Raw genomic sequence first — 23,583 nt, 5'->3', positions numbered from 1 at the left:
TCATCCGGTTATTGCCATTACAGCTAAGGAAGTAAAGCCACTTGATTGAAGTCTCCCAGGGAGTTAATGAAAGTTTCCACAAGATGTTATTTTTAAATTGCAAGATATTCAGGAGTAAATACAACAAACTTAGACATGTGCACATACATGATGAGGGACAGGAAAGTGACGGAATCAAGGGTCAAGAAAAGTATCTTAATAGTGTGTAAAATGAACTCAGAACTGTTCAGTTTGTGTTTGTTTTGTAGAATTCTATTTATTAAAATAGTTAAAAACTTTAATTCCCAGGCCTACGCAAAGGCTAGTGCTGGTGTGTTCAACTAGGACGCAAGACATTTTTAACCTACAAACTTTAAGTTTAAAAAAGAAATCCTTTAAAACACCGGAATTTGCTTGTTTGCGTCTGCTCAGAGTCTTCTTTCTTTGCATGTTGGTCTCATTTGGTGGGCAAGTTGTCTTCAGAGTCTTCCTCCTCACCAACTGGCTCAGTGATTGTCATTTAAGTCTGTTAGTCATACGTCCTTGGGTGAATGGTGGGTGGCAATTAGCAGCCTCTCTTCAAGGTAGTTCGTGGTATGCGTGGCCCCCTTGTCACTGTATTAGGAAAATGGCTAGATAACAATCATCATCTCCCTGTGATCTGCCTTTTCTGAGGGTAGGATTGGCATCTCATTTCTAATTATGTTCATTAAAAGTTGTGTTGTCAGCTTACCTGGGAGAAGCAGCAGGCTCATTAGACATGTGATTTGTCTCTGTCACATTCATTGCAATCTCATTTCAGTTGGAGAAAGTAGCAATTTCTCTAATGGGCTTACCAGGGAAACAGATGTGGAATCTATAGGTAGCAGCTGTTGGAAAAAAGAAAGTAAATTTTGGCAGCATCCAACAAGCAGAATGCTTGAAGCCTGAAAATACATTGGAGTTCAAACTGGTTCCTAACTTACTGTTGGCATTATTTGATCCTAGAGAACGATTGGCAACTAGACATTAGCAAACAATTTTCAAATTCATATGGAAAACACTTTTCCGAAATGAAAGCTTTAGGTGTCAATAATTCTTTGATTTTGACAAGGGAAAATTAAAATAAAATTAGTTATTCTCACTGTTATCAGGAACAACATAGACTGTCTAGAACTATATGATCAGAACTACTCACTACTTACACTAGGGTATCTTTTACCCCATCCATCATACTCAAGGATCACAATGATCCCCTAAATTCTGGTCCTAGGGAAATGCATGAGGAGAGAGGATTGATCTGCCCTAGTCTCTCTCTCTCTTTTTTAAGTCCTCACCAGAGGACATGCTTAGAGAGAGGAAGGGAGAGAGAGAGAGAGGGAAACATCGATATGATAGAGAAACATCAATCAGCTGCTCAAACTGGGGATCAAACCCACAATGCAGGTATGTACCCTGACTGGGGAATTGAACTGGCAGCTTTCAGGGCACAGGACGATGCCCAGCCAACTGGGTCACTCTGTCCAGGCACTCATCCCTCTTTTTCACTTGCTTCCTCCTCAGGATTTAAGGCAGAGCCTCAAAAAGTCGGGATCATCCCCACCAGTCCCTAGCTAACTAACTCCTAGTCTATAGTACCGTGGTTGGACGATCACTTGGTAATTTGGTATTTAAAGAAATACAGAGATCTGGCTGTTGACTGGACCTTGAAAAGTGATTCGAGAGTAGCCTTGTGGTTTTGTGGTCATGTACAAAACTGACTAATTCTTTATACCTTTCTCCTACTTAATTCCAGAACTTTGTTCATTGTATTTTTTATTTTGCTTGTTAGTGGCTGATGAGCATACAAGTTGATTCCATTCTATGTGTGCCACAAGAATTTTTAAAACATGCAATACCAGACTGTTTAGTCACGGGCACTGAAGTCTTTTCCCTTAGGTTGTCAAAAATTCACAACAGCCTTTCTTTTGGCTTTTGGCTTTCGGCTTGGAGGAGGCTCAGGTGCAACTTTCTTCAGTTGTCCCGAATCTGGGTTCATCCGACACCAGCCACCTCCACCATGCTGCCGAAGTTCGACCCCAGCAAGATCAGTCATATACCTAAGGTGCACCAGCGGGGAAGTGGGTGCCACATCTGCCCTGGCCCCCAAGATCAACCCCCTGGGTCTGTCTCCAAAAAAGTTGGTGATGACATCACCAAAGCAACCAATGATTGGAAAGGTCTGAGGATTATAGTGAAACTGACCGTTCAGAACAGACAGACCCAGATTGAGGTAGTGCCTTCTGCCTCTGCCCGGATCATCAAAGCCCTCAAAGAACCACCAAGAGACAGAAAGAAGCAAAAGAACATTAAGCACAATGGAAATATCACATTTGATGAGATTGTCAACATTGCCCAACTGATGCGGCACCGATCTTTAGCTAGAGAACTCTCTGGAACCATTAAAGAGATCCTAGGATCTGCCCAGTCTGTGGGCTATTGATGGCCACCACCCTCATGATATCATAGATGACGTCAACAGTAGTGCAGTGGAATGCCTGGCTAGTTAAGAACTACAAAGATCATTTGACAACCAAAAAAAACAATTTGACAACAGCCAACACAATAACCATTCAGTGTGAATGAATCAACATTATACCTATTTTTTGGTCAGATCAGCAAAAAATGTATTTTTTGATGTACCGCAGAATTTTAGTAATTAGTTTGTGTGTCACAAGATGGAAAAGGTTGAAAATCTGTATTAGATAGCATCATAAAAATTCTGTGTATTAAATCATATTTCAAATTTACAGCATTAAAATTCTGAGCTCACTTCCACAGAGGAAAATGATAACCCAAATGACTTAAAATCCCAAAGTTAAAGAAACATTCTGCTTTTGTGTAATCTATATGTATGTAACTCAAAATGGGTAATAAATAGGTGTGAATCTTTATTATAACTCCATATTTATTTAAAGCTGCAGACATGGCAATATGCTGCTCATATATGCTGCCTGCTTGGAGATCGGGTCTATCCCTGAACTTGTGAAATAGGGGCTTTGTGTAGAAATACAAGATTTTCAAGGAAAGAAAATACCATAAATTAATGCATGAAGTCAGGAGGGAATGTGTATTTCAAAGCCCATTTGGGCACAGTGGTTCTCATTCCATTTTTATGGCTAAGAAAGCAACGTATTTCAAACAGGAACAGAATATTTCACTTTCTTTGATCACCTGTATGTCTCTGGGTATTTCTGATTCATCAGTGCACCAGAGAACACAGACCACAGCAAAGCCTGACAGCTTCTAGGACCAAACCCACCTTGTTACAATTACTTTTCTTCACTGAGAATATTTTTTTGATGCTTCCATAAAATGACCTTAAGAGTTTTTTTCCTCCATATTCCACTTCACTTAGTATATATTTATTTTCATGATGACAGAGATAACTTGTACATCTCTAACTTTAGAGAGAGACCAGTTCCCTAAGTTGAAAATATCAAGGTAGTGTTAATTACCATTTATACATTCACCTATGGCCCTCAAATGATATTATTAAATTTTAAATCAAAACAAGAACTTTAGACACTCCGGTTATGATATTTATATCATTCATAATTGTGCCCCTCTCCCTGGATAGATTTCTTGATGGGAGGGACTGTGTTACAGACATTTCTGTACCTTTAGTTTCCTAAGTGGACTCTAGAAAATATTTCCATAGTAGTAGGAAAAAAGAACTTATATTAGAAGATTATACAAACTCATAATATTGAGACATAACGGCTTAATTACATACTTTACTAGAACATTTTCCCCCATATTTCAGCCATACTGTGCTTATAATATCACCGAATCTTCTTTGCAGAGGAAACTTTTGTATTAAATCTTTAAGAGAATGGAAAGTGACAGGTAGGAAAAAATCTGACTACTTTGATTGTTACGGTTGACCCTTGAAAACAAGGGTTGACCCTTGAAACTGTTGTTTGTATGAAAAATAATACAGTAATTAGTAATAATACAAGAATAAACTCTGTTTCATGTACTCACAACTGTAAACCTATTTTTGCCCTACCCCATGTGGATTTTTTCCAATACTGTAAATGTATTTTCTCTTCCTTATGATTTTCTTACCATTTTCTTTTCTCTAGCTTACTTCATTGTAATAATACAGTTTAGGAGATTAAAGGTGGTGGTAGACTGAATGGAAGCTACCCTGACACTCTCCCAGGACCAAACTAGAATTACAGCTAAAATATAGAAAAACCATCCTGAATAATAAACTGCAACTGAAGATGAGCTGGAGAGCACCCTCATAACCAAGGACCTAAAGTGGAGACCACATAGAGACTGGTAGGAAGTGAGGACGCGAGAGGGTTGCCGGGGCTCCCACAGACAGCAGCTGAATGTCCGGAGGGAGATCTCAGCTTTAGGGGGTTCCCATTGAGGACTCTGGGGCCTCAACCACAGGCTGGGCTTCCCAGCCAGGAGCATCAGAACTGAGAAAGGTGCCCACATAATATCTGGCTGTGAAAAGCAGCTGGATTTCTGTCTGCCAGGGAGAGATGGCTGGAACTGCAGGCACCCTCTTAAAGAGCCAACACACAAAGTTTCATGTGCAGCCACTCACCTTGGGCTCCAGTGGAGGGAGGGCAGAGTGGACTGGAGCTGTGTGAGGAGAATCTAGGGTTGTGGGCTCTGGAGATTGAGATCAGAAGGCACCCGTCTGGATTCCTGTGCTGAGTCATTCCCCTATACTGCAGAGGACATCTTTCTCAGGCAATTTGCTGCTTTTGCCTGGAGGGGAAGCAATTGCTCCACCCTGCTGGAAAACCTCCCACCCAACCCAGAGGAGTTTCTGCAGTCTGAGATTCATTAAGAGAATCAGATTAATCAGCCTACAGCCAGAGGCAGACCTCAGAGTGCTTTGAGTCTTTGCCTAATCTGCTTCTGGACCCAGGCCTTGGAAAAGCAGACTTTGGTGTGCATCTTGGTCCTGTTCAAATACACCCAGCCCCAGCAGAGGAGACCTCAAGCTGAGGGTTGTTGATAGCTTCAAATGGGGTACTCAGGGCTGGTCACAAACTGTGTCTGACATTGGCCTGCACCAGAGACCCTCCAGAAAGAGACTCCTAGCAGGCCTACCTAATACATAGAAACAAACCCAAATAGGCAGCCAAAATGGGGAGACAAATAAGCTCCAGATGAATGAACAAGAGAAGTCTCCAGAAAAAGAGCTAAATGAAATGGAGATAAGCAATCTATCAGATACAGAGTTCAGAATACTGATTGTAAGGATTCTCAATAGCATGAAAAAAGATATGGAAACTATGAAGAAAATTAAGAATGACAGAGCAGAAATAAAGAATACAATGGAAGGGATAAACAGCAGATTAGAGGAAGCTGAGAAATGGGTCAGTAAATTAGAAGACAGGATAGAAAAAAAATCAGAGACCCAAAAAGAAAAAACAATTAAAAAACAGGACAATCTAAGGGAGCTGAGGGACAACGTGAAATGTAACAATATTCGCATCATAGGAGTGCCAGAATAGGTCGAAAGCAAGAGTTGGAGAACCTGTTCAAAGAAATAATGGCAGAAAACTTCCCTAACCACATGACCTCACCCATATGTGGAATGTAATAAACAAAAGAAACTGATGAACAAAATAGATCCAGAGACATAGAAGCATGGAACAGACTGAGGGATCTCAGAGGGAAGGTGGGGATGGGGAGTGGGTGGGAAGAGATTAATCAAAGAACTTACATGTTTATAAGCATAACCCATGGACACTGACATTGGTCTGGGGAAGGCCTGAGTGTGGAGTGGGTTCAGGGTGCAGGGGATCAATGGGGGAAAAGGTGGGACATCTGTAATACTTTCAACAATAAAGATACATTTTTAAAAAATACAGTATATAGCCCAGCCAGGCGTGGCTCAGCGGTTGAGTGTCGACCTAGGATCCAGGCGATCAGGGTCCGATTCCCAGTCAGGGCACATGCCCGGGCTGTGGGCTCGATCAATGACTCTCTCATCATTGATGTTTCTCCCTCCCTCCCCTTTCCTCTCTCTGAAATCAATAAAGATACATTTTTTTTAAAAAATACAGTATATAATACATGTAACATACGAAATATGTGTTGATCAACTGTGTATGTTATCCATAAGGCATCAACAGTAGGCTATTAGAAGTTAAGTTTAGAAGGAGTAAATAGTTATATGTGGATTTTGACTGTGTGGGGTGGTTTGGTGCTCCTAATCCTCACATCATTCAAGAGTCCACTGTATATAAAAGCCTTATGGGACTTACGCGCAGGGAGTTGTCGCTGTGCTACTGGCAAGCCTCCCACTGAGGAGCATTTTCTCTTAGCTGGTCTGTATGTAGGGGGATAGTGTTGGGGTTGGGGGCGTGTGTAGCTGACAGCTGTGAGGCTTGATTTAGCAGATTTCAGCCTGGGATGAAGTGGCCTGGAATATGACTATTACCCCAATTCAGGATTCATCTGGCTGTATTTTTGCAAGACTGTAGTTGCCTTTGCTGTCTGTCCAGGATCTTTACAAAGCACTTTTTAGACACAAGCGCTTTCTGTCAATGCTACATCCTTGTGCATTTATACAGTCATCTTATGTAGGATTTAAGAATCATTGGACGGTTCACCAACAGAATTTAAAGAAGCAACTTTTTTTTTTTTTTCTTGACCAACTTTTCCTCATTTTGTTTTCTCTGAGACTTAACTGCTATTGGTATTCCTCACAACGAGCATAGTTTAACTCAGAGCTTGTATGCACTGAATAATACATGAACCTGTGGCAAGGTGAATTCGAAATATACTGAAAAGAACAGCAATAGTCACAAAGAATTTTAAATCTTAGTTTGGGTAAGACGAAGACTTGGTTTAGTAAATTATTTGTATCATATTTTCTATATATTCTTAGCTATGATTTTGTATAGGCTTCTGTTATGGGATTTTTATTTTTCTTGTGTGCAGGTTTGGAATTAATGAAGACACCTCTTCATCCCATATAGACCAATTATCTGAACTCTGACAATAATCTCTATTTCTTGTTAAGACAGATAAAATCCATTTCAGACATGCTTGTCCAGTACTTTCACGTAGGCCCAGTGTGTGTACAAAAGGCTCCTGCTCACCTGCCCTGCAGACATCTCATGTTGTGGTGACTTGTCCCTACTTCTGCACATAAACTGCCTGTTGGAGCTGTCATAGAAGTTTTGTTAGATCTCTCTTTTTTCTCTTTACCATTCATATGTTTCACAGAAACTATCTAAGCAAAAGGAGTAATCATTTTCCATCATGAGGACTAAATTATCAGGTGGCCTTATTTCTAACAAAACTACCCAGAGGCAACTACTCTTGGGATTCAAGGTAGTTGGAAACTTAGAAAATGGTTTCATTTCCCTCCCTCCATTTTCATACATGTTATTTTCCTTTTTGGAAGATGCACCATCTTAGGGGGAAGTGCAGTGATCTTCTAAATCCATTCTATCCTTGCAGAAATAGTAAAATGATGTAAAAGTTCAGGAAAGAACAGTGCCTCCCCTTCCAACTCCCCATTTCCTTTTACCTCATTGCAGGACCTTACAGACTTCCAAAAAGTAGAAAAAAACAAATCTAGGACATCCTTGTCATGATAGATTAAGAAAGGATTCCTCTAAAGAAATAGACCACGCCCCAGACTACAAGAGCCCTAAGTTAAACAGCGCATAATGAAGGCGTTCTTGTTTCTCCTAGAACTTGGAGTGGCTGTACTATGTAGGCCTGATGCTCTTGCTTGCATGGTATCATTTCATTTTGAGGTGAAAAGGAAAAAGACAGTTACTTAGCAAGTGTATGTCACCTGAGAGCCAGGACTACTCCTGTCAAATGATCAACCAAACACTGGAAGCCCCAACAATCTATTGTGTTCAACAGCAGAGGCAGATGGTGGGGTGGGAAAGCGTGTGGGTGGGAATCAGAGGCACCTCAGTTCACATCCCAGCTCTCACTTAGCTGTGTAACCTTGGACAAGTCACTCGACTTTGGCAAGCTTCACTTTCTGTTTCTTTCAAATCAGGAGCACGTCAACTTCAGACACAGGCAGGATGATCTTTGTGAGTTCCCAGCAGCCCTACCATTGGAAGACTTTACCAAGCACCCCATTTGTGTGGAGATATTTTATATGAGTAATCTGACACTTCAGTATTTTGAAGACTGTGGAAGATGATTAGGAATTCACAGTTGGGATTTTTAGAAACCGTGAAAGAATAGCTTATCTGACTGATTTTTTGATGTTGGCACTACAGTGAGCTCTCAAATATTTTGGTGTCCGTACCTGGAACAACGCATATAGGAACCTCAACGCAGACTCTCTGAGACTTTCCCTAAATCCCCCTAGAAAGGACAGTCCAAAAGAGAACAAGAAACTGCATAAATGCCAGGTGGAATATGGGGGAGAAAAGGAATCTTTAAGCAGCCCCCTCTTGTGGTCAAGAATTTCTGAGGGATGTTTATATTCCAGGTAGCACTCTAGGCAGATGTCCATATTTTTAGTACTAACTAGGACCTTTGGTCCCCAAACCCATTGGTATCAAAGATATCTTCTGAGCAATATCTACTTTGGGGGAAAACCTGGAGACATAGTGAGTATTTGGCAGCTGCCTAAAATCCTTAGGAATAAGGCATGACTAGAGCAGGAAGTGAGGAGGGGAGGAAAGACAGCGAGAGAGAGGCAAAGGCGATCTGGCCTAAACAAGAAAAAGCTAAAAGGAGATTTTATTTGCCCTTATTCCTATGAAGAAATAGTGTGGGACTGACCATTAGTGGGGTAAGGGAGTAGGCTGGAAATTAGAGATGAGATTTATGATCACAGCTGTGGTTTCTTACCAACTATGTGACTATAAGTATGTGAGTCAAAATTGTTAGATTCACTTGTGTTGTTTTAAAAATTTTGAGTTTGTGGTAGATGACCCCTGAATTCCCTCATAGCTCAGACATCCTATATTCAGTCCCTTCCCTTATGATGTTAGTAACATCCAAAGAGACCACACATGTAAAAGAGTTTAGTGCAAATCCAGGCTGAGCAAAAAAGAATATGAAACAATGGCACAGCACGTAGCTTTCCAGCTTAGAAATGGTAGGAACCAGCTGTAAGGAAATAGAAGTACAAAAACATGTGATGCATTGCTCTGAGCATATTTAAGGTATTGGTCTGCGTGATTCAATCAACAACATTCATTGAGTGCCCACTATGCTCCAAGCCCTCTACCGGGTCTGGGGATAAAGAGAGAAATAGCACGGGCTCCTCCCCAAAGTGCTCCCAGCCTACGGGAATCGTCCTCAAAGGCAGGTGGGTTTCAGGCAGCTACTCAGGTTCCTTGAGAAGATTTCAACCCCAAAAATTCATTCCCCTTCTTCTGGTACCAACCTTCCCTTTCAACAAAATTTTTAGACAAGAGATCATCATCTCAAGCACTTTGTGACAATTAAGGTTTTGGTTGCCAAAAATAAAAACCAACTCAGGCCAACTTAACAGAAAGCATGCTTTAGCATATTGGGTAGTTCATAGAATCAATGAAGAGAGATGAGAAGTCCTGAAAAACAGTAGGAACCAAGGGAATCAAGGCATAGCCAAGATCACCAACAAGACTAGTCTACTTTGAATACTGACTATAGTACCATCCCCACAGGACACCTATGGCCATGCCCTGGACTTTCCTGCCCCTGGACACTTGAACTTACTGCTAGATTCTCACTTCAGCCACGTCAGTATGAATAATCTCCATCCTTGTACCTTTGTTGAGTTCCTGTGTCTGCACCATGGTGTCCATAGAAACATCTGCCCTGAAGGGACTTGCCTTGTTTTTATCTGTTTACAGATAATGGACAGCCAGGAAAATACACACACACACAAAGTCTTATCTCCTTCCTGGCTTACAGAAATGTTTTGAACATTTGTAATAAAAAGCATTAAATACACCGAAGCAAAGTGTTATATAAATATCAAGTATTATTAACATAAGTGATTAACTTTAACCAGTAAAAATTATAAATCATCTCATTTATGTTCTTTGTAACAAGGAACAGTTGTCAGTTTTTCTGAAATGATCTAAATTAGCTACATTTTGAAGTGAAGCTGAATGTCATTCCAGTATTACACGCTAAACCTCTCCTTCAAAAGGAACATTTGCATATTTAAATTTAAGTGAAGTATGAATAGACCTATTATATCAGTGTCCAAAATGATAACAGCATTATTATATGTCCTCTACTGTTTCTAGATATTATACTAAGTATTTCAAATAACATTTTAAAGATTATCTCAGTTCCTTATAAACTATCTGGAAATATCCATAAGCATAAAAAATACTGTATTCATTAATCTGTAGCATTTATATAAACGTGGTGTTCTACTAACTTGGTGCTTTTGATGTCAAGTTATTATGACAACAGAGATCCATTCGTATTAAAGTTAGGGCAGCTGTTATAACCAACCAAGAAAATCCCAGTGGCTGAAAATGTTAAGGGAAAATTTCTTGCTCACATCGCAGTCCAGCATGGGCCAAACGGGTATGTTCTCCATGCAGCCATCCAGAGACGCATGGCCCTACTGTCTAGCAGGTTGGCTTTACTCTGAGGCCTCAGAGTCCTCCACTGACCACTCTGCATCCAGCCAGAAGACAGGGAAGAGAGGGAATGGAAAGGAATTCAGGGGCAGTTTTTAAGAACTGTTTTGATTTATTTAATCCTGAAAGCAGAGTTTCTGGATCCGAGATCATACGGATTGTTTACAGCAATAACAGAGCTGGCTCTTCATGCTCATTTCCCCTGGGAAGTTATACAGTGAGGAAAGACAGACTGCAAATGAAAAGGTCTTTTTTTTTTTTTTTTTTTTTTGCCACAAGAGAGAATTGTGAAACTGGGAACTTTATATAGGAGCTAGAAATCTATTCATCCCCCATTCTCCACCCCACCAAGTGAGGGGGAGATGTTTATCTTTTTAATATAAACAAATTTCTTTCTCCATAAAGGATTTGTTTACATTCGAAAGATAACGCTTCTTTCTCTGGGAGGGAAGTTTCACTCTCTCATTCTCTAGGTGAGAACTCAGCCGCATGCTGTCCCTAACTCCAAGAAAGCCTGGAAAATGTAATCTTCCTGTGTTCCCAAGAAGAAAATTATATCAGGTTCAGTAAATACGTAGAAATGTTCCTGTGTTTGTGGGGAGCTCAAATTAGGAAGTATGGTGCTTGTCACAATTCAGAAAGACCACTAAGCTCCAAACTGGTTTTGAAAGTGGAAGAATTATGGCTCCATAATCAAGGAATGTGGGCAGCCTCTGGAAGCTGGAAAAGGTGAGGGAATAGATTCACCTCTAGGGCCTCCAGAGTGATACACAGCCCTTGCCAACACCTTGATTTTAACCCAATGAGATCCATGTCAGACTTCTGACCTAAAGAATTGTAAGATAATAAATTTGTGTTGTTTTATGCTGCTAAATTTGCAGTAATTTGTTACAGCAGATACTCAACTAGGTCATTGCTCATATAAAACACATTAGAATGGGAAGCCCATTTAAATGCTGGTCACTGAAAGAGCTGGCTGGGAAGAGGTAACTGAGCCTGTAAGACTTATTCATACAGAGGAAAGTTACCCAGGAGGTGCTAGCACTGTCTAAAATGTTTTAGGCTTGCTGAGCTATCACTACATCATTATCCTATGCCCAAGATGTCATTTTCATTCCCCCTCTAAACACAGGGCTTCAGCAGAAGCATGAGAAAGTCCTCCAGGGTCCAGCTGATAACATGTTAGGTGACATCAGAACACACCTCAGCTCACCCTTTGACCTGTTTATGTCAAAAATAAGGAGTTGAGAAAAGCCATCAAGGTATGAAATCAAAATCCATTGTCAACTAAATCTCTTACCTCGTATAAAACACAAATTCTAAGAGAATAGATGTATCTATGCCTCCAACTCTAAAATCTTCCATTTCACTGCCCCCAGAAGAACATCATGGACAAGCACTCCTCTCTTGTTTTAGTCTCATTTCTTCTTCTCACTGTGGGCAGTTCTAGTCCTTACTTCATAGAGTCCCATTGTTTCTACCTGGAAGAAAGCTGGTAGCAGGTTTAACAGATCCAGTGTTCCACAATAATACTCCTCAGAGCTTTAGCAAAGGGTTTAAAATTGGTGTTGAAATTTCATAAGAAAGGTGCTAGATAAAGACAGAGAACATATAACTATATTCTAGTCTACTGGCCCAAACAATGATAAACTTTGAAATATTTCAATAAAGTGAAAGCTAAAGAACTTTATTTAAAATTCTGGTATGCTCTTTCTGCAAAGTTAATAAAAAGAAGCCTCAGAACTGAATTACAAGAGTCTTTTGTGTTGCCACTCATCTCTCAGACAGAATATCCTAGTTTTTCATATAGTGCCTTGATATGGCTAGAGTTTGACTTGATTCCATCATGAAATAATAAACTGCAATGAAGAGAAAAATATAGTACAGGCAAGACTGAGCCTAGTTTTTGAGTAATAATTTCACATCCAAGGAGCACACAAGAAAATATGATTTTCTTTCATCATTATAAAATATTTAGGCCCCAGGAAAGTTGGTCTTGAGGCAGTGCCAACACATTGGTGAAAAGATCCAGCCAAATTAATTTCTGTCTGGAATAAAATGAGTGAGAGTTGGTATTTTACAGTCTTGTTTATGTATGTATGTATTTATTTATTATATGTCTTTATTGATTTCAGAGAGAGGGAGAGAGAGGGAGAGAGAGAGATAGAAACATCAATGATGAGAGTCATTGATTGGCTGCCTCCTGCAGGTCCCCAGCAAGCCCTCCACCCGGCAGGGAATCAAACAGCGATCTCCCAGATCATAGGTCGGTGCTCAACCGCTGAGCCACGCCCAGCCCGGCGAGTGTGGTCCATTTAAATTGAGAACTGTTGATTCCAAAGGTTAAGGTGATAATTAGTTTTAAAGTGAAATATTAAGGGCATGCATAAGAAAACAAAGTTCACATAAAGGAACAGTGATAAGCAAAAACAATTTTGGAAATAATCAGTTAACTCTTGTATTTTCATGACACTTTTTGTATAAGAGTTTTAAGGTTCTTTAGAACATCAAAAAAGGCTATCATCTACTTTTGCTAGATTTGCAAACAGTAAGCCTGCTGCAGGGTAAATACACACAATGAAGTTTCGTTTACACTGTTTTTGAAGCTTTGAATAGAAAATTGGAGGCTGCTTTCTTTATGTGCTTTGGAAATCTGTCTCATTGTTTTATAACCACATTTCTTACTTATATGTGAACCCCCCTCCCAATTTGCTCAGGTCACGTCTGCCTGAGAAGTAAGAAAAATTAATCATGGGACAACTATGGTCCTTTCATGCCTGAGGCCCCAATCACCCCAATCCTTCCTTTTCTGTTCAAAAACCACAGGTCCTCTTCTGAACCATTCCAAGCCATTCCAGCCTTCCTCTGCCACCCTGAAGTAGATGGCAGACACTGTGGTTAGTTCACATAGTACATCCTCTTTGGATGCCTCAGTTATAGACAGTGGAGAAGCTAAAATCTAGGGCTCCTGGTCTGCCTTTGAGCGGGCATGGCAGTGCACCACAGTCCTGATAAGTGATACACAAGGGGAAGTCACCTGGGGCCATATTTCACCCTTCACCTTCTTCCTGCCTGGGATAGACAGGATGTCTTGAGGTATAATAGCCATTTTGTGTCTGTGTCCTGTATGGCAAACAGGTATGTGTTTTTAACTTTCTTTTTTTTCCATTACAGTTTTCATTCGATATTATTCTGTATTGGTTTCAGATGTACAGCATAGTGGCTAGATAATCATGTACTTTACAGAGTGGCCTCCCTGATATATCAAGTACCTACCTGGCCCTATATACAGTTATTATGATATTATTGACTATATTCCCTATGCTGAAATTTACATCTCTGACTATTCTGTAACTACCAACTTGTACTTCTTAATCCATTCACCATTTTCACCCAGCTCCCCAATCCTCCTTCCCTCTGTCAACCATCGGGATAGATAGGTTTTAAGGGGGCTGCCATGATCCCCACTTCCTACATTTATCTACTTGTGCAATGTCCTCCCCGTGAGTGTGGGAGGGGTCTGTGACTAGCTTTTAACCAATAGAATAACAAAAATTATGGAAGGTCACTCCTGTGATTATGTCACATAAGATCATAACATTTTCCTAAGAGATTCTCTCTTTCTAGCTTTGATGAAACAAGTGGCCATGTTGGAGAAATGGATATGGCAAAGAACTAGACGGAGCCCGTGGTCAACAGCCACCTAAAAACTGTAGTAGCTCTAGTCAACAGCTAGCAGAAAAGCGTGGAGTGAATCTATCACTCCACAAGGAACTGAGCTGACAACAACTCTGTAAGCTTGGAAGTAGTACTTTCCCCAGTTGAACTTTCAGATGAGAACCCAGCCCTAGCCAACATCTTGATTGCAGTCTTGTAGAGAACCCAGCTAAATTATTCCCAGACTCCTGACCTGTAAGGTAATAAAGGTGGTTGTTGTAAGTCTTTAAGTTTGTGGTAACATTGTTACACAACAATAGATAATTAATACACCAGAGATGAAGGAATAGATGGTGGGTCTTAGTTCCTTGAAGACACTTAAAGCTGGTACTCTGGACAGCCTATTCTGGATTTTTATTGATTGAGGTAAACTCCTATGTACTTAAGCTATTTCCTTTATCAAGATTTCTGTGGCTTGGACTTAAAAAGCAATTCTTACTTGTATAAGTTGGCTTGTAGCCCAAGTTGCTTCCTCAACTCTGAGCACAACCTTCCTTCTCTTTATGACAGCTCTCTGGTTTGAAAGGTTGTAGCTGCTATTCTCATAACTGTCTCAAGACATGCCCTGAAATGGCATGGGTCTAACTTTTCTTGGCTCCAGTAATTAAGGTGAGTTGGAAGAAGGACTCGCCTTCATCCAATATTAAAAGAGAAAGAGGAGGAAAGGGAAAGGGAGAAATGGAAAGAGAAAGGAAAGGTTAATTTTTTTTGAGTTAGCTGAACTATGGCTCTACATCTTCTGAGTTTATTATGAACATATAAATGTGATTATAACACATGCTATGTTATACCTTTCATCAGGTATTTTTAGTTATGACAGTTTCATTTCCATCTCAGTCTCCAAACTTGACACAAGGCCCTATAGGATATATATATAGAATATATATTTTTTTAACCCATCTACTTCCTATTGTAAGTCCTCTCATAGTGACTGGATCTCTGCTTCATAAAAAAGGTGACTGATCCCTGTTGGTTCACAGCTGAGTTCAGCTACCACTTATTATTATTATTTTTAAATATATCTTTATTGATTTCAGAGAGAGGAAAGGAGAGGGAGAGAGAGAGATAGAAACATCAATGATGAGAGAGTCATTGATCGAGCCCGCAACCCGGGCATGTGCCCTGACCAGGAATCGAACCCTGATCGCCTGGATCCTAGGTTGATGCTCGACCACTGAGCCATACCCAGCCGGGCAGCTACCACTTATTTAATTCCCAGGAATACTGGGCATAAATGGTACTTACAAGCTCTCTTATTCAAAATATCTTTCATGAATATATGACATTTTGTAGTGGGGTGATTGCTCACATATTGAATATTTTAAAATAGACAATCATTAAAAGAAGACAGCTTGAGCCTAGAATATATGGGTAACAGACAAACCAAGGACTTCTAGTGTTGATTTGCCCTTCCCTTGGGCTTTAGTCTAATCAAGGAATGTCATTTGGTAACTGATGTCTGAGGATATTCAACATGGTTCTAACTAATGATTTACTTCTCTTGGTGAATTTTCAGCAACATAGGCAAATGTGAGGAAAGGTAGTTTAAAATTTGTTTTCGTTATTCCATGATTCTATTGTTAAAACACACACACACACACACACACACACACACATTTAAAACTAATGTAATGTTTAGCTTTATATCTGTCATCATGGGCTATACCAAAATATGAGTTTAGCTTGTTGGTTTTTTTAAGCGGGAGAGAAATATAGGGATTTTTATGTTTCTCGCCCCTCAGGAGTTTAGCCTCAGACAGCAAAATAAACGTGAAGGCTCCTTAATTAACTCTATCTCTGTTTTAGTGATTGTGAATGTTCCAATTTGGATTTTTTTTTTAATTGCTTTGAATTGAGAACCGTGTGTGTGCAGAGCAGTGGGGGAGGGCATACAAAACCATCCATGAAAATCTGTAATTTATGTCTCCCGATTTCCTGTCTTCCCTGAGAATCCATAATTGGCATCCCTATACCTCCACAGTGTTAACCAATTCATCATGAGGTGTCATCGTGAACGATGCGTACAACCCAGAAAAATGTTTGCCCTATTTCTGCAATGCCGTTAGCCTTTGCTGTGACAACCTAGACATTAGAGGCACGAGGGGCCCATCCTGGAGACTGCCTTCCCCCAGGTGACAAGGCGCTGGGAGGTGAAGCGCTAGACTAGGGCAGCTGCATCCCGTCTGCCCCTTCCCACGTTTCCATCTGCCAGGAGATGCTGCCTGATGGAGCACTGGATCAAAAGTGTTGAAAATTAGAATAACAAAGGCCTCAGATACACAAGATAAAGCACTTAAGGCAATGAGCACAGTGCCTTACACATTAAGCACTCAGTGAATAGTAGCTGTTTTGTTATTTTCAATGAGAGAAGCATTATCCATTAACCATTCTTGCTGTTTTATCTCCAGCTATAAGTTGTTTGGCAGGCAGGCCATGAAGCATTCATCCAAAATCCAAAAATGTGGACATTTCTCCTGCTGCTTGTTCAGTCCAGAGCCCAGGAAAGTTCCTACCACATTTTTACATGGGAGATACTAAAAGTGAAATCAATAACTATTTGAATGTCTACATTCAAAGAAATGCAAACTTAAAAGGAAAATTTAAATGCCACCCCTGAATAGCAATTTTCTCTGGCATCTAATTCATGGGAATGTGACATATAATCTGAGATGGTAGCAGAGGATTTCTATTACTGTCATAAAATACTGGGAATTTACACACACAAAAAATAGTGCAAAGAAAATGTGATTCTGCCCATAAAATTAGTGCATTCTTTAGTAATTGTATGCAAAAGAACTAGCTTTTCTATATACTTGTGAATTATTTTATGGTGTAACCAAAGATGCCAATAATATTGGCAATGAAAAATATAGAGCTGTTTTAAGAGCTGCCTTAAGTCAATGGTTACGGTGAACTCTGTACTTGTTCATTTTTTATACCATTCAGACAACAGGAAGGGAAGCAGAATGTTGATCGCTGGCAGCTGAATTTGTTAGGAATGCCTATTTGTTTTAGACTTTGCTTGGCCACCACCTTGCAACGTGGTTGCTATTGGTTTTCATTTATTTCTTGAATTTATGTCTCATGTGATTTTAAATCTTGAGAATTACTTGTTTTGCTGAAACTGATTCATAATCTCCCCTTCACCCTCTTTCTCTCTCTCCTCCCCTCACCCAGGCCCTCTTAAATGTAATTCAATTGTCAATACTTGACTCTTTGAAACAGATGATTGATAAGTAGTATGTTCTTGTTGGGTTCCTTGCAGAAAAAAAATAAGAGCTTACTAGGAAATGAAAAATGAGTTAAAATAGTTGAAGGTGGAATTTTACAAAATTGTTGGCTTTGTACAGATGAGGCTGTTATTATTCATGTATTTATTCATGACAGAAAAAAAAAGTTGCTAGAGAAAGCAGTGTCCCTGTTGTAGGGCAGAAAATGGCCCTGAAGAAAGTGAAGCCATTAGCCTCAGCTTTCTTCGCCATACTTTTCCCTCAGGTTCCAGGTGGGTCCATAGAGTCCCTAGAAGTCTCTATTTTATATCCATGTTAAAGGTCCTTTTCTAAGTGTCATTAAAAATATAAGGTATATAGGATAACGAATAAGCTCTTTCTGAAGGAACGTGGATAGCAAAAACTGTGCCTATAAAATTAAAAAGAAGAAAGGTAGGCACTTAAGGCAGGAGACAACTACAAAGGATGAATAGTGGATGGTCTGTTTCCCCAGGAGCTCACAATCCAGAGCAGAAGTCGGCATATTTTTTCTATAAAGGGCCACTAGGAAGTATTTTCAGCATTATGAGCCCTAGGACCTCCATAGTCTTTGTAGCATGAATGTTCAACTTTGTAGCAATACTCAATACTGCCTTTGTATTTCACAGAACAAAAGCCACTGTGGCAATAGATAAACAAATCAGTGTGGCTGGATTCTGATGACATTTTATTTTGGACACTGAAATTTGAATGCCGTATTTCCACCTGTCACAAAATATTATTATTCTTTTGATTTTTTTTCAACCATTTAAAAATGTAAACACTTTTGTTTGTTCACAGGTTGTCCAAAAATAGATGATGGGTTCGTTTGCCACTCTCCTGGCCTAGAAAGATGGGAGGGGGCCTTTCTTTCATACTCAGGTGTCAGGGCTAAAATTAGTGTTCAAAGGGTAATGCTTTTCTTCTTTAAGTGTGGGAAGTAATATTTTTCCCCTCATGATATTTGAAAATTTGTCACAAAAGCTTTTGGTGCTGTCATTTGCTGACATTTTATACACTAGAAGTTTTGTTATTCAGGTGCACAAGGTGATCCAATGTGGGAGAGTCATAGGAAATGGCAGACGATTCCAGCTGAGGAATGAGCTAGAAGGGCTTTGCCTTTGATTAGCTCCACAGAAGAAGAACTTCCTAGTGTTTGAGATGGAGAAGATTTGGCAGTGACCAGACTATTAAGGCCAAACTGTTAGCAGGATTTTTTTTTTAATTCCAAGCCTAAGATTTCAGAACTTAGTTAGGATAAGTCCTGAAAGGGCCTGGCATCAAGGTAAATATTTCAAGTGTGTTAGAAAATGATATGCTCGTCAAATCTTGCAGTTAACTAGAGCTAACTTAAATAGTCATTAATAATAGTCAAAACTTTGGGGGAAAGGGAACAATTTTTTACCTTAAGCCTTGATAAAAGCTTGCTGTTAATGTGTTTGCATTCAATTATAATTGCACAGAACACACAATGATCCAGCAGCAAGATTTGCTGCTCTCCTAGCCCTGTTCTCCAAAATGAAACAAGACCAGGAATCGGGGATTGGGCTCCTTGCCCAAAGACCTTAGAGAAATAACAGGACCTCTCTAAACCTCCATTTCCTCATTTGTGTGAAAATCAAGGTATTGAATTATTTGACCTCTAAGGTTCATTCCATCCCAAAGTTTCATGTTCCCAGGATTCTGATTACAGTGCTAAGTCAGTCACCCATGCAAAGTGCTGAATATTTAAATAATTGCTCACAAGTTGAATATTTTATCACTGTCAAGGGCCCAGAATCCCATAGAGGGGCAGCACTTTCATTTCTAGTTATATGCTGAATGTAATTATACTTTAAATTACTTAATAAAGGATGTGGATGTCCTCCGTTGCCAGGGCTCATCCTTGCACTGTGTGTGCTCTGTAAGGGCTGCTTACCCGTCCCACCCAAATAGGTCCAGACCCTGCTTGTCCCTTACCCTGGGCTAGTCATCTGGACTACCTGGTTTGAACAACCCCATTTGCCCTCCTGACCAGGGGTAGCAATGTCTCACATCACTTCTTTATACCCCCTGGGGAGTATTTATCCCAAGAATATAAAGAAGCAACCATAAAGGTTATTTGTGAAGAACTGTGATCTATAACCTCCTCACCACATATGCATACACTCACCCAAATACATATATACACTTCTTTTTTTTTATTTTAAAGCGGCCATGAGGGTTGCAGGCTTTGGTGTCAGACACACTTCAATTCAAATTGTGGTTTCAGCATTTCCTAATTGTGTGACTTGGGACAAATCCTTTAACCTTGCAATGCCTCAGTTACTTTATCTGCACAATGGGGATGATGATAGTTGATACCCACAGAGAAGTTAAGCTGTTGTAGGTACACCAGGAGAGCATGTGGGAGACTCGGTGCTCACACCCAGTGAACACTAAAGTGTTAGCTCTTACTGTGTCTGGATAAACTATGAAACTTTGTACCTCTCTCCTCTTTGTAAGCAGCCTCTGGTCATGTTTTTTCTCTTATTTTTTATCTTTTAGTGAACTTATTAGGGTGACATTGGTTAATAAAACCATATAGGCTTCAGGTCTACAATTCTTTAATACATCATCTGTATATTGCATTGTGTTCACCACCCCAAGTCACATCTCCTTCTAACACCCCCTTGACCCTCTCCTACATGCCCCCCATCTCCTTTTCCCTCTGGTAATCACCTTACTATTGTCTGTCTATGGGTGGTTGCTTTTTTTTGCTTAATCCCTTCATCTTTTTCACCCAGTCCTACAACCCCATCCCCTCTGACAACTGTCAGCCTGTTATCTGTATCTATGAGTCTATTTCTGTTTTGTTTAATTTATTTTGTTCATTAGGTTCCACATATAAATGAAATCATATGGTATTTGTCTTTCTCTGATCAGATTATTTCAGTTAGCATAATGCTCTCCAGGTTCATCTACACTATAGCAAAAGGTAAGATGTCCTTTTTTATGGCCGAGTAGTATTCCACTGTGTAAATGTACCACAATTTTTTCATCTACTCATCAACTGATGGGCACCTGGGCTGCTTCCAAATCTTGGTTATTGTAAATAAGGCTGCAGTGAACATAGGGGTGCATATGTTCTTTCGAATTCATCTGTCGGGCTTATTTGGATATACTCCCAGAAGTGGAATTACTAGGTCATAAGGCAGCTCTATTTTTAATTTTTTGAGGTAACTCCATACTGTTCTCCACAGTGGCCGCACCAATCTTCATTTCTACCAACAGCATGAGAGGGTTTCCCTCTCTCCACATCCCCAGCAGCACTTGTTGTCTGTTGATTTGTTGATGGCAGCCATTCTGACAGGCGTGAGGTGATAGCTCATTGTGGTTTTAATTTGCATTTCTCTGATGACTAGCAATGTTGAGCATCTTTTCATATGTCTATTGGCCATCTGTATGTCCTCTTTGGAGAAGTGTCTATTCAGGTCATTTGCCCATTTTTAAATTGGATTTTTTTGTGTGTGTGTTAAGTTATATAAATTCTTTATAAATTTTGGATAATAACCCCTTATCAGATGTATCATTTGCCAATATGTTCCCCCACACAGTGGGTTGTCTTTTCATTTTGTTGATGGTTTCCTTTGCTGTGCAAAAACTTTTTAGTTTGATGTAGTCCCATTTGTTTATTTTTTCTTTTGTTCTCCGAGGAGATATATCACAAAAATATTGCTATGAGAAACGTCTGAGATTTTACTGCCTATGTTTTCTTTCAGGATTTTTATGGTTTTGAGTCTAACATTTAACTCTTTAATCTATCTTGAGTTTATTCTTGTGTATGGTGTAAGAAGGTGATCTAGTTTAATTTTTTTTGCATGTATCTGTCCAATTTTCCCAGCACCATTTATTGAATAGACTATAGACTACCTTTACCCCATTAAATTTTTTAAATTAATTTATTTTATAATTAAAGATGACATACAATATTATATTGATCTGGGCTCATAGTAATCTGGGCTTATAGCCCAAGGCCCCACCTAGACTCACAAGCTTGGGAAAAGAAATCAACCGAAACTCTGTGATTAAGCTCTGACCTTTACACAAGGGAATGTTTTTGAAATTGCCCCCAGTTCTGGGAATGGAAACTTAAGATGGTGCCTAAGGTAAATTGACTAATGCTTGTTTCAGCTTCTGTACCCAAAAGCTTTCTCAAGACCATTAAAACAGCTCACCCCCCTCCAGCCAAGGAGGAGATGTGGGTTTTTTTGCTTTAAATCCTGCTAGTGTAGGGGACGGGGGATGGCAGGTTTGGGTGTGGTGCCCCTGTCTTCCGCTAGTGCAATAAACTTTGCTCCTACATCTGACTCTGAGTGTGGCGATCTTTGTGGTCCTTGCTGTTAAGCTATAACAATATTAGCTTCAGGTGTACAGCATACTGATTAGACACTTATATACCTTAGGAAGTGATCACCCTGATGAGTCTAGTACTCATATGACACCATATATAGTTATTACAATATTGCCTATATTCCCTGTGCTATACTTCACATGAAAAATACAAATTTGTAAAGTGGAATCCATGAGTATTTATCCAACATTGATTATATTGTTTAATGTTCAAGAAAGTTACAGAGTGGTAAAGATATAGGAGTTTTCAGAAAACAAAGACCTGTCTTCAGTGGGTTAGAGCTAAGATGCGTGTAGGTCTCTGTGTAGTGAGGGTGAAGGGGGGGAAAAGGCCGAGGGTGGCAAATACGTTCTGGAAATGTGGTTGATTTTGAGAGCATCGCTGGGGGAGAGAATGCTTCGTAGGAAAGGTGCAATCAGGACTGGAACCATATCAGCAAGAGCAAAATCTAGCTAATAGATAACCAACCTGGAGGTAATGGGCAGTTGAGGCAAAACAAACAGAAAATCTGGGTGTCCCCAGCAGGCAGCATGTGATTCTGAGGTGAAGCATGTGCCCTCTCCAGTGGCTCACGCTCTAGAGCAGGAGCTGGTCCTAGGATTCGGACCCACCCCCTTCTGCAGTGGAAAAGGGCAGATGGGTGAGTGACTGCAGAATTCCAGGAGCTGGGAGATTCTGACACTCTACTATGAACTTTATCCTGAGGATCAGCCAAGACTCAGTGGCAGACCACTAAGAGATGCCATCAAAGTAATAGTTAGATCCGACACGTCTACTGGGCAAACTCGATTATCTAGAAATAAAATACAAGTTCAAGGACTGGGCCAAGTTTCAGAGCAAGTTAAAATAAGACAAAATGTTGGTGGCCCTCTCCCACCATCCATTTAATACATTTTGCTCTCTGACAAATGTGCCACTTAAGGTAGTATTCCTTTGTTTAAGTGTCATAATTATCCATTTATTTTAGTGATAGTAGATAGCAGCAAAGACTGATAGTTCTCCATGGATTTTCTTCTTTACCACCTCTCCATTGAGCTCTTTTCCAATTCCTTGCAGTCTTTTAGAAAATGAGTGGGTGAAGAAATATTAGTTCTAATAACCCCTGGTTCCCAATGAAATGAAATGGAAAGATACGATTAAGTGAAATCTATTGGCAAGATTGTCAATGTGTCCAAGGTGAGCAGGGAGGGTGGTCACCTCCTGCCCTTAGAAGCTGCATGATTGTCAGCATTTATGTAGAAGCCAGGCCCTTTACCTTTGTTAGGATGCATTTTGCACATCTATTGGTTACTTCAAGATAATTGTACAAATGAATTCCTCATTTTCCCACTAAGGTGAGGCAGGTTAGAGGACAATTTCTCATTGTTGTTAAGTTACTGCTTTACAGTAGAATTTGCAGCAAAAGGCTCCTGTTTGATATTTAGTCTTGCTTTCTCTGAGACTAAAAAGTTAAATCAATCTTCATCCTTTGAAACCTGCTGGCAGAGTTCTGACACTCATTTGAGTTATGGAATCGCAGAAGCATTTGGTTATTTTAAAACCAACAAGGGACTTAAGCCAGTCATCTGGAAATTAATAAATACCTCTGGTTGACTTCCTTCTCAGGGAGGAGTTGGGTCCTTTGAAAATAGTCAGATAGGAACAAAGTTCTAGGAACTGAGTGGAAAAGACCAAAGGGTTTTTCTACTGCCCC

General features: G+C 40.0%; 1 pseudogene across 1 annotated transcript; it reads left to right on the top strand.

Annotated features, from left to right (window-relative positions):
• Positions 1 to 2,017: 2,017 nt before the first annotated feature.
• Positions 2,018 to 2,507, top strand: LOC308561738 (large ribosomal subunit protein uL11 pseudogene; annotated as a pseudogene). The gene has a single exon. The product of its transcript is annotated as a large ribosomal subunit protein uL11 pseudogene (transcript).
• The last annotated feature ends 21,076 nt before the right edge of the window (positions 2,508 to 23,583 follow it).

The sequence above is a fragment of the Miniopterus schreibersii genome, assembly GCF_964146895.1.
Source record: "Miniopterus schreibersii genome assembly, chromosome: 9".
Taxonomy (NCBI): Eukaryota; Metazoa; Chordata; class Mammalia; order Chiroptera; family Miniopteridae; genus Miniopterus; species Miniopterus schreibersii.
The sequence above is the reverse complement of the archived record's forward strand: the minus strand, read 5'-3'. Positions and strand labels throughout refer to the sequence as shown.